General features: G+C 42.7%; 1 long non-coding RNA gene across 5 annotated transcripts in view; it reads right to left on the reverse strand.

The window, feature by feature from the left end:
* Positions 1-11,856, reverse strand: part of LOC120384562 — a 119,562-nt gene extending 107,706 nt beyond the window's left edge. For all 5 annotated transcript variants that reach the window (XR_005588946.1, XR_005588948.1, XR_005588949.1 and 2 more), the window contains exon 1: positions 11,760-11,856. This is a non-coding gene — a long non-coding RNA (uncharacterized LOC120384562). The remainder of the gene's footprint in view (positions 1-11,759) is intronic.
* Between the last annotated feature and the right edge of the window lie 407 nt (positions 11,857-12,263).

Below are 12,263 nucleotides of genomic sequence, written 5' to 3' on the forward strand. Positions count from 1 at the left end.
TTATCCATGAGCAGGTCATGAATTCTAAGAATGTATTAATTATTTGTACATAAAGTTAACCAATAGTTTTTTAATGAACATGTGGATATTCACCCTGGGTCACTTAACCAGCATATTATATCTCCATATGAATTATCTATATGTAATTGTTCAGCATGTCTATTACACATCTAATACTAACAATAAATAACGTTTTCAAGGTGAGCACATTTGGCAGGAAGCTTTGTCAAAAAATATTTAATCATGCAAGAATTCATGATGTTTTTGCTTTCCATGGTCATTGTATTGAACAAATAGAGCCGAATATTTGCAAATGTGTAAATAGAAGGGTCACTAATGCCAGTGAAGTCAATTGGTGGGTTTTAGTCACTAGATTTGCCCATTTATACATCATTCGGATGTTGGGTTATAGTTGTGGACTTTGACCTGGCATCATATTGCATATCTCCCAATAAAGTCAGTGGAAGTTCTGCCTGAATAAGGTGTATTTTATGTAAAGCAAAAGCCATCATGTGCAAACCAAGCAACCTCTACTGAAAATCTAAGACTAAAAAGATAGCACTAGATTTTGTACTTGTAACTAATGTATGCCAGCTTGGACCCAGACTCTCTAGTGTATTAGAGCTTCTTGGTGACAGAAGCACATTGGTGACAGACTATGGTCCTAAAGCCAGCATATGTGGTCCCAGAATTGTTATTCCAGTATAGGGACATCCTTCAGTTGCCCACAGTCAGCACACTTTCTCCTATGCCAACCTATCCCTGCTACTGTGATGATGAAATATGTACTTTGAAGTTGTGCTGTTCTAGTCCTATACAAATTCTAGTCTGCATTCTATCCTACAGGCTGTACGGTTATATTCATATGCACTTTTTAGCCTAGGTGATACCAGCTCCCCAAGTTGTTCTTTTCCTGCTAACATCACAAATAATTTGCCAAGAGGTTCTAGAGGGGCCAACTATGTGGGCAGGATTGCTACACATGAAAGCACAAGAGCTCCAAAGCATGTTCCTGCTTGTAGTGGAGTGACCACCGCTACTGCCCTGAAGGGCTTGAAATCAGCCCTGGGAGAGGGCTGAGGCTGCTGCTAGGAAAAGCAGCAAGCCTTGGCTGATTGGGGAACCAGCCACAGATGCGGCCATGCCCCAATCAGGGCCCAGCTGGCCCTTATAAGAGGGCAGTGGGCCAGGAGCGCACAGACACTCCCTCTCTCTAGATGCAGAGAGGGTTGGGCCTGGCTGCTAGGAGCTAAGCAGGGTACCGAGACAGGAGCAGGGCTGGGGGAAGGCCAGAGCAGCTGGGGAGCTCTGGCCTAGAAACGCCCCAGGCTGCAGGCCTTGATAAAGGCCAAGAAAAGGGTACTGAGGTTGCAGGGGTGCAGGCCAGGGTAGGCCAAGGCAGCAGGTCCAACGCCCCATTGCCGGTGATGAGTGGCACGTATACTGCAGTCTGCCCCAGGGAACGGGGGCTAGGTGATGACTGGCAGTGGCCATAGACTGAGGCGAGGTGGAGATAGAGGGTGGGGGTTCCCCAGGGAGGGGAGACCCAGATCTGTCATGTATTGCCAGGAGGCAGCACCCCAGCCTGAAAGGAGCACCAGCGTCCAGGATGGACTCCGGCCCACTAGCAAATGGGACACCGGCCTGCAGAGGGTGCTCCGGAGGCCGGACGAGCTAATTACGTGGACAACCAGCAGGAGGCACCACAGGGGTGAGTCCCGCACCGTTACACTGCTGTATTGGTTTTGCCCGCTCAATCCCCTACCCATTGGAAGACCAGTTGGACAGTCTTTTGGGGACTTTTGCCAGGAGGCGGAATCCAGGAGAACAGTTATCATTCTGGGCTCCTACTGCAGGCTGGGGTTTGCGTTTCAGTGCAATACCAATCAGAATTGGAGCCTAAAAGTTAAGTGTGTCGTATGAGTAGCCTGAAAGACAAGGGATTGCCAAGAAGATGAACACCGATAGTTGTTAAATTCTGAAACTATCTACAGGTACAAATAAGATACATTTTCAAAGGTTGAAAGTATTAATATTATTAACATACAATGACTGATGGAATAGTCAACATCTATTTTAACCAATTTTAAACATATCACATAAAAAAAATCTAGCAGAAATAATCAACATTGGTGTGTATTTGTCCTTTGACCTCACTGCTCAGCACCTTTGGGGGGGCGGGGAAATCATGTCACTTCTACTTAGATGCCTAAATATGGCTTTAGGAGCCTTAATTTAGGCACTCAGGTTTGACAATTCTGAGCATTTTCTTTATGATTTTGAAGAGCAGGAGAGAGAATCTGGCCTGTGGACAAAAACTGCATTCATATTTGCTTAGTGATGCCCATGTAAATTCTTGCTCCTTCCTGTTCAATCCATAAGCTCTTCATGGGAGGCAGTGTGGCCTAGGGGACAAAGCATTGGACTGGGACTCAGGAGACTCCAGCCAGTTGGGTGACATTAGGTAAGTCACTGCCTTATGCCTCATGCCTCAGTTTCCCTATCTGTAAATTGGGCAGAATGATGCTGACCTCCTTTGTAAAGAAAATCCACTAATGAAAAGCCCTGGATAAGGTCTTGGTGATACCCAGGTACAGCACTGCATTAACATTTGCACTCTCCCACTGCTGTCATCATATCTTATTTTCAGGCTGTTTGGTGTATGTATCCCTGTAAGAGTCTCTCAGTCCAAGTCTGACAAGCAACCTCCTCCTTCTTACTTTTAAGTCCTTTCCTATGTCACTACAACCCTTTCCCCCACCCTGACTAGTGATCTAGGCATACCTTCTGTTACCCAAATTATTTTCATACGGGTTGTGTGTGTGTTGGTGTCTCAAGTAATGTTACCACTTCATTTGTTTACCAAATACTGGTGACTTTAACAGAGCAGGGAACTTTTTTAGACTGTTCTTAAATTTGTACACTTAGGGCATTATAGAAATGCTTCCAAATAATGCTAATCAGTTGTGATGTTAGACAAAGTATTATAAGGTCCAGTGAAACAAGCAAAGAGACAAATAAACTTCTGAGCCACAATGATCAGATTTTCATGCAAAATAGCAATAACTAGTGAAAAAGCTGGGGGGGTGGGGGGAGGGAGAAAATGTTATCAGGAGAATTGTTTCTGCTAAGAAATCTTGCCAATATTTTCCAGTGAGTATCAGTTGGGTTTATTTGCTTTGTTATGTTTGTAACACCAGTTATGCATTGCTAGCTCTTAAATGTAGCTGTACTATTAGATTTACAGATTTTGCACAATTGATATGAGTTAGTATGAGAGAACTGTCTATTAATGTAAGTAATTACTGTACATTAGATTTTAATGTGATAAGGAATAGTTGTTTTAAAGATTTTATTTAATCTAAAATGTATCCATTTTCATATTGCTTCTTAGAATTAAATATGTATCCTTAAAATGTGTAATTGTAGTTCTAAATGAATTATTTAAAAGGGCACTTTATTGTTTGACTATAATACTGTAAATAAAAACAAAATGCTAATATGTTGTTTCTTTTAAAATAAGTTATAGTCACTGTTCCTGTTCGTAGGCAATGAAATTGTGGTCAACAAAGCACAGTTTGACACATCCTCCACTGAGAGTTAATCCTGTGTGAAATACAGGAAATGCTGAGTTTATAGTCAGTTTCCTCTGCATTGTTCTGCAGGGAGAGATGCAGGTTAAACACCTTCTTACTCTCTCTGCAGAGCAGATAGGTGGGTAGGATTTCCTTTTCCTTGGTTGGTAGTCTTACCACTCCTCAGTCTACCGCTTCATTTGTTTAGCAAACACTGGTGACATTAAAACCAAGTACTGTCCTGCAATGGCTAATCTGTTTGGGGTAAGGGAGCAGGGGGATAGAGTCATACTGAAGCTGCTTTTTGTGAAATCAAGACTAGTGAAAAAGTTTAGATCCATTACAATCCATGGTCAGAAAAAGTCCTTGGGACAGATTCTGTGCTGTTCCTCTTGAGATGCACAGTACGGGAAGAAGAAAGGGCAAAGATGGATTTGAACCATCTTTCTGCTACACAGATTTTAGGTTGTTGTTTGGTCTGAAGGCCAGGGGACTGCTCTAATTTAGGGACAGCCTTCCCATGGCTGCCTATGAGTTGCAATGCAGAATCCCCATAACACTGAGCAATTGGTCTGCACCTCCTACCCCTGATCTACCCACTCATATCAAGTCCTCTTACTATGGCCTATTGGTGCTCAAACATCAGGGGTATGCACCCAATATGGTTGCATCTCCATTACAACCTATATATGCCCTGGAACAGCCAGATAGAAGTGAAAGCTCATATTTCATATCCTGTTAAGGAGGCAGGTTTAAAAAAATAAACAATTTCCTCTTCCATGTGCACAGTCAGCCTACAGTCTGGCATCTCTCAAAGGTGAGTGCTTGACTTTGGAACCCTAGTTTTCTTTAATTTAGGCACTGTGTGCCTGTGTGTGTGTGTATGTTTAGGGACGGCATGCAGGAACACATCGGCAGGTAGGCAGTTTTTCTCAGTCATGCTACTTACATAATTTATACTGATACACATTAAATGAGCCAGATTCTTAGATGGTGCAAATCCCCATAGCTGCATTGAAATCTTTGGGACTATGCCACTTTGCAGCAGCTAAGAATTTAGCACGCTATATAGATGTTCTATTTGTAAAGGTGTCTCTTTCTTTCTCTTCTGCTGAGCACTGATCAGTTGAGTGGAGTGTTATTGAATTTCAACAGAACTGGGGGGCAGACAGCTAGACCAAACCTCACACTGAGTTACTTCACATTTTAACTCCAGCAGAAATGCCGTCATTGACCACTCTGTTTTGTGACCAAATCTATTATCTTCATGTTTCTCTTTCTTCAGTGAGGATGCTATGGCCCACCTACCGTTCCTTTAGTGACTGTGCTGTGCAGAAAAGTGAAACAAAGGTTTGACACTAGAGCTTACAAAGTGGTCTGAAGGTGAGATTTTCCTACTTTATCTGACGTATGTTCAGATTCAGAAACGACTGTATTTTGTGCTAGAAGTCGATGCTTGATTGTTTTGGAAGTTGTGGTAACCCCCTCTTCAACATCAGTGCAATTTATGGACTTTCTTTGGAGGATTAAGAAAGAATTGTGTATATTTTGTACATTAAATTGTTTATATTTCAACACAATACATATTTTGTTCTTTCATAGATACTTGAATTACTGCCTACAACATGGAGAATACACTGGGACATATCTAATGCATTCAGGCAAAGGGTGTAGCACACATATTTTATAATGAGCTGTTCTTGCATGTTAATAATGTTGTGATGGAGGCTGGGTGATAGACACCCTTCAATAGGATACAAGAAGCAGTTAAACTCTTTTTTTGATGTGCTATAGTTAGCCCCTGCCCAAAACACAGTCTACGTGCATGGCTGGTCAGAAGCTGAGCTATGTGGGTGGTAGGCTTTCAGTGGGGGTTGAATGCACTGTGTGTCGTGTGTGTGGAAATTTGTGTATCGTTTATAGAAGCAGCCATAGAGAAAAGCACTGCTAATGTGGCCCTGATAAAAACAAGCCAAGAGAGAGATCTATGGGGGAAGAGTTTGGGCTGGAAAGATGCTTTGAACTGTGACCAAAGAAATTGCCACCTGTTTGATTCTCAGTGTGATCAAGAAAACAAGACTGTGTACATTTTTTTTTGTAAACACAGGCCACACAGGGTTGCATCAAAATATAAACTCACCAGCAGCCATGCCCCTTGGTGGCTGGGCATGGCATAGCAAGCTTGCCTTATAGCATCTCTGTTGAAAGCCGCACTGGCCCTGTGATGGTTTTGTGACTTGGCTCTCTGGACAGGTCACATATTGTCCCACCCTTCTGGCATAAACAAGTAGTCTAATCCCTGATAGTATGCCAACTTCATGTTAGAGCATTGGTCCAAGCCCAGACTATCTTTACTCCTGGCTTCAGTAGTCCTAACATCTTGTTGGAGGGTTTCTGCTCCACCTTCCTCAGTGGGCTGAAGGGGATCCCAAAGCCGTCCTCTCCACTGGGTTTGAATTGACAGTCAAGGCCTGATTACACAGACCCTCTTGCTGTGTCCCTCCCCCCCCCCCCCACCGACCACTTCCTACCTTGCTCTGTCTTGGTCCTTTGCCTCAAACTCTTTCTGAGTTCCTGGTGTGCCCATTCCACTCTCTAAGCTTCTCCCACCCTTTCACTACTTAGCTATTTCTGTTGTCCAGCTGGTTCTGTGGCAGAAGAGTTTTCTCCATTTCCCTTGCAGAGCAAAAGCTGAGCCAGCTGGAGTCTTTCTTCTCTCTGCAGGCCCACCACACAGAATTCAGATGTACCTTTGTTCTGGGAAGTGCTGTCCACTCAGCTTCCTGACTCCAGCCCGACTTTTCTCCCTGACTGAGAGGCAGAAATCTGGCCTTCTTCCTGGTCAGGCCCTAACTGAGCCGGGTTCAGACCTTTTTCTAAGTCTGATACTTAGTGCAGGTGTAGTGGGGTGAGGCCAATTGCACCACAGGCTCTCGTTCACCCCTTCAAGCCCAGTGTGGACTTGGTATATCCCATCACACAGAGAAATACCCGTCTCCATCTTCAATTTCTCCTCCTAATGGAAACAATCTCCAAGACGCTAAGAATTGGCTAACTGCTCAGGTCAAATAGGTAACAATAAGAATAATTAATAATAAATGATAGTTATGTAGGATCTTGCAACCAAAGATCACATAGAATTTACAATAGTTAAGTCCCACCAGACCCTTGTCAGGTAGGTAGGTGTTATACTCCTCAGATGTGAACACACAAACAATGAGACCAGTGCCATAATGTGGTTAAATATGGAGGCCACTACTTTATTGAAATAAATAGCCAAGAGGGAGGCATTCTCCCCCCACTACCCAGGAGGGCTGTTCTAGTGAAGAATTCAACTGGACACTAATGTCCCCAGGTCCCACAAACCTGAGGATGGGTATAAAGACATTGACCCCCTCCACACCATCCAGCCTGTCCTGGGACTTTGGGTGGGAGCCAGAGTACCAACCCATACCTCAACTTCCTACAGGAGGCAGGTGAGATGAGATGAAAGGAGCTGTTACACAAAGCTAGAGCAATTTCACTGTTTATAAATTTATAAGTTTCCAAGTTTATACTGGTGTAACTGAGATCAGAATTAGTCCCAATATATAAGTTTAAATGATCCTGGGAAAATAAGACTAAATATCAAAATGTATACAACCCTAACTGGAAAACATGGATATTACATGACTTATCATAGTCTGTGAAAAATGTTAACTGGTCTGTTAGGCTGTATAGTGGGGGGATTGTGATACTCTAATAGGTATATACAGTTTGCAATAACCATGCAAACCCTGGAAATAGAAGCTTTTAGGATTCAGACTCAACTCGTCAAATGTAATCCTTGACAGTTGGCTAGTTCACAAACTAATCACTCTGTACATGGGAACCAGACCTGCTCATGTGTTTGTGAGGAGGTCTAAGTAAAGTCAGATAAGTAAAAGCCTTGAAATAAGGGTACTATCATAAAGGGGGGTGGGGGGGGGATTGTGGACCAAATGCTCAGTTGGTGGCAAACAGCATAGCTCCACCAAAGTTAGAGAGATGCCAATTTACACTAGCTAAGGATCTGGCCCAATATTACTGAGGTTTAAAAAAACAAAAACAAAACCAACATGGAAACCACCACTCACTATCCTTTCAGATTAAAAAACAAAAGACAAAACTGGATCTAGACTGTTCTCAGTGGTAGAAGATGACAGAACAAGGAGTAATGGTCTCAAGTTGCAGAGGGGGAGGTTTAGGTTGGACATTAGGAAAAACTTTTTCACTAGTAGGGTGGTGAAGAACTGGAATGGGTTACCTAGGGAGGTATTTACGGTCAGGCTTGACAAAGTCCTGGCTGGGATGATTTAGTTGGGTTTATTCCTGCTTTTGAGCAGGGGGTTGGACTAGATGACCTCCCGAGGTCCCTTCCAACCCTGAGATTCTATGATTCTATGATTCTTTATGCATCATTATGAAAAAAGTGGCATAAAGAAGTTTTCGCTCTCAAGAACATCTGTAACTCCAGTGGCAAAGGTCTGTGCTTTTGGGATCAGCAGTTCCTGAGTTCTGTTCCCCACAGAGAACATTGGAAATGTTGCTATTGAATTATTATTATTAATAACACATTACACACATTCTCGTGAACTTTTATTTGGTTAGCAGTGAGAAAATTCCACAGTTCTTTAGAATGAATGCACTGGTGTAGCTTTTTAAAATGCCGGGGTTAAAAAACCCACATATACCTGTATTCTCTTGCTAAATATACTTGTGGAACTCATCCTTATAATTTGTTATGATCATTCATTTCACAGTGAGAAGCTATGCAACTCCGTGATGTCCGAGAACAAGTCTGTAGCTATCACAGAGAAATCCCTTTTAACTAACGTCATAGCTATATAAAAGAAGGTCTGAGGAAATTTTCCCAGATAAATGCCCTCTCAACTTATAGCTTATTCTTTATTGTACAGATTTCTGTCTATAACTGAGGGCCTGATTCTTCCACCCTCATCCATGGTGAGTTGTACCTTATCATGCAAGTGGTCCCCAGTTGTATCAATGAGCTTACTCAAAGTAGAGTACTAATCCATGTAAAGGTGACAGAATTGGGCTCTCAGTTACTAAGACAACGCCAAACTCTTTCCTGCTGCCACACAATTCCTTGTGCTCTAGTGCAGCTGTAACACCGATAGACCCCAGTCATCAGCAGGTGGGATCAAACCTGGGGCTTCGGGAGCTTAGAGCATGAGCCTCTACTGCATGAGCAAAAAGCCAACTGGCTGTTAGCTAAGGCTGTAGAGCAGACTCATTTTATCTCTCTCTCTAAGTGGTCTCATTGCCACTAGATGGGACAGAATGCCACACCCAGGAGGTGTGTGGGTTACATACTTCCCCTAGCTGAGGAAGTGAGTCCTAAGCTTCAGAGACTCCCCAGCTGAAATTCCAGAGGAGCCTCCACTTGTAACACCCCAGTTACCAGCGGGCAGGATTGAATCTGGGGCCTCTAGGGCTTAGTCCATGAACCTCTACCAGACTATAATCTTCTGTGGTGTTAGAGGGCTTTCCCTTCACCCTCTGCCCTGGTTCTTGTCACGTAGACAGAAAGCAGAAGACCAGAAGTCTGAAGTGCAAACAATGGAGTGTTAATTGGGGTTAGTTTCCAAGCAAGCATATTCCAAAGCCCTTCACACCAGTCGGGCTTATCTCCATACGCTGATAGAGTCTGTTCCCCAGTGTTCCATTCCCAGCTCCGCCGCCGCAAAGGATTTACCCCGTGCCCCCCTTCCCAGCTGTGATGCCACAAAGCCTTGGCCTGTGTCCCTGTTCCTCATTCCCCCCTGTTCCTGTTCTCCCCCTTAGCAAACATTATTCTAATTTCCCTTTCCCCCAATATTCTCAGCTGTACCTTAACCAATCATTTTACTGACATTTAACTAACCAATCCTAATATATTGTAACATAATTCTCTAACCAATCATATCCCACTACCCTAATTAACTTACACCTAGCAAAACTAATTATATAGCAGACAGAAACAATTAGAGAACCAGACAGAGTAACAATAGAAAAGTGGGGGGCATAAAGATAAAACAATATGGAAATGAGGGTTTCACAACCACAACCATTGATAAGTGATTTCTTGCCAGACAGGATGCTATCAAACTAAGTTTTCTTTAACCATCTTAAGATCCGTTTCTTTATCTGGTGATGATGGGCACTGTCAGGAGAGGAACGTCTTCCTAACAGCCCAATAGCACCTTATTTCAAAGTGACTGGTTTGGAAGGTGAGGATGTAACCGTATGCTTAGCCAAAGGCCTTAGTCTGAGGGCTTTTTTTTTGACTGTCCTAGTGAGAGAAAGCCCATACACAGGCGGGCTGTGATTTTGATTCTTTGTTTTTATACCCCTGTAACTAGCTCAGTGATAAAAAATACACCTAAGTTCTTCAAGTATAGGCCTTTACAGGCAGGCCTGAATATCTATATTCTAACATGTGGTGGCCTCTTGGACTGCTAGCCTGTGGAGAGGGAGTGAAGGTAGTGGGAACTGGATAAAATATACCATATACTGAGTGAACAGAGGGAGAAGCATGGAGGAGGTTACAGTGGAGAAAAAAATAAAAATAAAAAGAGGATTCCCCTCGGAGACTCTCCCTGAAGAGCCAACATTGCCACCATTATCACTGCTGGCAGGGAGAAAGTCCTATAGAAGTCTGGAGAAGCCATTTGCTATCACGAAGCTAGAGCAAAGGATGAGCAGGGAAGGGCTGTGAGCCTGGAGAATTCAGTAAGCTGTTCACCAAACAACTGAGTTTTTGCAAGTTTATCACAGCTCAATTTGTAAGACATTTTCCCCCTTCAGAATCCAGGTCATCAGGTGGTAAGGTTATATGTTGATAATTGCTTTAGTTACTTATTTTAGTTTTCTATCATATGCTGGTTTAAATAACATTTAATAAACACTTTATGCTTTTAATAATATGTTCAGATATTCTAGACATTGAAGTACATGAATTAATTTTAATCCAAGGCCTACACTAGCCTCAGCTGAGTGAGCAGATGTTGATATTCTTTCCTCACATCCAATCTAAGAATAGGGGGTAGATTATCCATGTATATACCCTACATAGCATCAGCTACTTGATGGAGTCACATTCACAGCCTCTGAATGAGGAATGAGCTAATGGATCTGGCTTGTCATAGATCCACTCTACTCTGCCTCCAAACCACCTTTCTTACTATCTCTGGGGTCCCCGCACTATACAGTGGAGCCACTCTGCTTCTGTTTCATACAGGGCCTTCCACACCCTTCCTTGATCTACAGGATTTAGTCTATTTACTATACGAGGCTCTTATATGATGTGAGACACATGTCCAGGCGGCACATTAGAACAATTACATTGCATCTAAAAGAAAGGAATAGATTTTTAATGAACTAGAAGTGTTTTGTTTTATTTTATCCTGCATCTTTGCTATCAAGACGTATTGCTACTGAGTAGCTGTATGCTAATAAAATAGCTTCACTTTTAGCATTTCCAATAATAAAATGGACAAGCTGTAGTAAAACAAATATATGGAAATCTATAGTGGAATTCAAGCATTTGTTTGGAACATATAACTCCTTTATATTCCATGAGAACAAGTTTGTTTTCTCTTAGAGGGAATATAATTATGATGAACAACAAGTACATTTAATGCTACTTCAAGCATGAAAAGGCAAAAACACAGGTTATAACATCTGAATGATTTATACATAAATACTGTGCAAAATTATTAATCCTACAGAACTGCAAGTGTTGATGGTGCTTTACAGACAAATGAAAGTGAAGCCGGTAGCAGTGACTTATCTTTTCACTGTAGAGATGCGACTACTGCCTCAGTTTGCCCTCTGCAGTGGGTTAATTTAGCCCTCTGGCTAAATCAAAACTCCAGCCATTCCCGGGAGACAGAAGTCCATCTCTCTGGGGTGTAACAGCAACAACTCTTGGTGACCTCACAGTCCAGGGAAGCAGAGGGGCAGCTTCCTCCTACCATCTCCTGGAAGCTCTGGCCCTGGACCCCAAAAAGAGGAAGACTGCTTGGTTCAGCTCCCCAGGCCCTTTTTCCTCCCATTCCTAGTAGAGTTCTCCCCACTTCAGGATTACCATACTAGCAGTTCCAAAAACCTTTCCTTTCTAGGCTTTCCTTCTTCATGAACTTCTTCTATGAACACCCATACCTTAGTACATGTGAGACCCACAACCTAGTCTATTCAGACTTCTCTTCAGTTGGAGCAGAAGGGAGTTCTTGTATACAGTTTCCTTTCTCAGTAGAACTACACCACCCTGGAAACTATAGTCAATAGATTCCAGAATGTTTGGGCTCTGGATTGTACCAGAGTCGTGTCCATGCTGGGTTTGTAGCTTCCTTAAAGGGCCAGCACATTGTACTGCAGAATCCCTTCCCCTAGGAATTTTCAGCCTAAATCCTTAATCCTGCAGTGTGTTCTGGGTGGGTGGATCCCTACAACCATGCAATCTCTTGAACACCCCATAACTTCATGGGGCCCCATGCTGACACATGCTTGGAGTTTATTGCAGGATCAGGGACAACTAATACATTTTGAACTAGGAATAAGTGAACCAGTTTGGACAAAATAAAACACCATATGTATGAGGTTCAATAAAGTCACATGAATATGTACTTCCTAGTTTTGATGGAAGGAGAGAAGTGTTTGTTGTTA

This window comes from Mauremys reevesii, linkage group 16 (genome assembly GCF_016161935.1).
Source record: "Mauremys reevesii isolate NIE-2019 linkage group 16, ASM1616193v1, whole genome shotgun sequence".
NCBI lineage: Eukaryota > Metazoa > Chordata > Testudines > Geoemydidae > Mauremys > Mauremys reevesii.